This window comes from Trypanosoma cruzi, genomic scaffold, assembly GCF_000209065.1.
Source record: "Trypanosoma cruzi strain CL Brener 1047053516899 genomic scaffold, whole genome shotgun sequence".
NCBI lineage: Eukaryota > Euglenozoa > Kinetoplastea > Trypanosomatida > Trypanosomatidae > Trypanosoma > Trypanosoma cruzi.
In genome coordinates this window covers 4,659-5,686 of record NW_001849489.1, presented here as the reverse complement: position 1 = coordinate 5,686, position 1,028 = coordinate 4,659, and the positions used below count along the sequence as shown (strand labels likewise).

Genomic DNA, 1,028 nt, shown 5'->3' with positions numbered 1-1,028 from the left:
CGTAGAGATGGTAGAAACAAAGGCTGAGCCCCTTAAAGTAAAGGTCGTTGTTGGTGATCCAAATTTGATTGATTGGAGCGATTCCTCACTTTGTGGAATTTTGATACAAACTCCAGATGCCATGGGGATGCTTCATGATTTTACGACACTGTTTGAGAAGGCAAAACGACATGGTGTCGTCAGTTGTTGCGGGACAGATTTGATGGCTTCTGTTCTTCTCAAACCTCCAGGAGAAATGGGAGCCGATGTTGTTTTGGGATCTGCCCACCGTTTTGGTGCCCCACTAGGGTTTGGAGGGCTTCACGCCGCATTTTTTGCTGTCAAGGAGGAATTTAAGCGATTGATTCCGGGTCGCGTCATTGGTATAAGTAAAGACTCGACGGGTTGCCCAGCCATACGCATGGCGCTACAGACGCGGGAGCAACGTATTAAGAGGGAACGCGCCACATCCAATATTTGTACTTCACAGGCTCTCCTAGCAAATGTTGCGGCATTTTATGCCATTTATCACGGCTCTGAGGGTTGAAGGAAATTGCGAGCGAAATGCACAATAAAGCCAAAACACTTTCCGTTGGTTTAGAGTCTGTAGGGCATACAGTGGTCAATGGCACATTTTTTGATACCGTCACCGTAAATTTAAAAGGTATAACGCCTGAAGACTACGTGGCATGCTGCGTGGAAAAAGGCATTAATATTTTTGTTGATTATAGTCATGGCACCGTCTCCATATCGGTGGATGAGGCCAGTACCGAGGGCCATGTATTGTCTCTCTTGGAGGCAGCAGGGCTACAACTTCCTGTGATAGGTGTCCTTTCAAAACTCGCAGAACAAAAGAGAGCAATGCCTTTGCAGATGCTGCGAAAATCTGTCTTTCTTGGGCATTCAATCTTTCAAAAGTACAAAAGTGAGAGTGAGCTTATGCGGTACATTCACCGTCTTCATAGAAAAGATTATGGTCTCACGCATGGTTGTGTGCCCTTGGGTTCTTGTACCGTGAAACTTAGTCCAGCTGCCGCCACTCTGTCCTT

General features: G+C 46.4%; 1 pseudogene, besides 1 other annotated feature; it reads left to right on the top strand.

The window, feature by feature from the left end:
* Tc00.1047053411915.10 lies at window positions 1-1,028 on the top strand (annotated as a pseudogene; the record flags this gene model as incomplete).
* Window positions 1-1,028: a sequence feature (areas not merged during assembly with more than two copies in the genome that could not be assigned to a particular haplotype).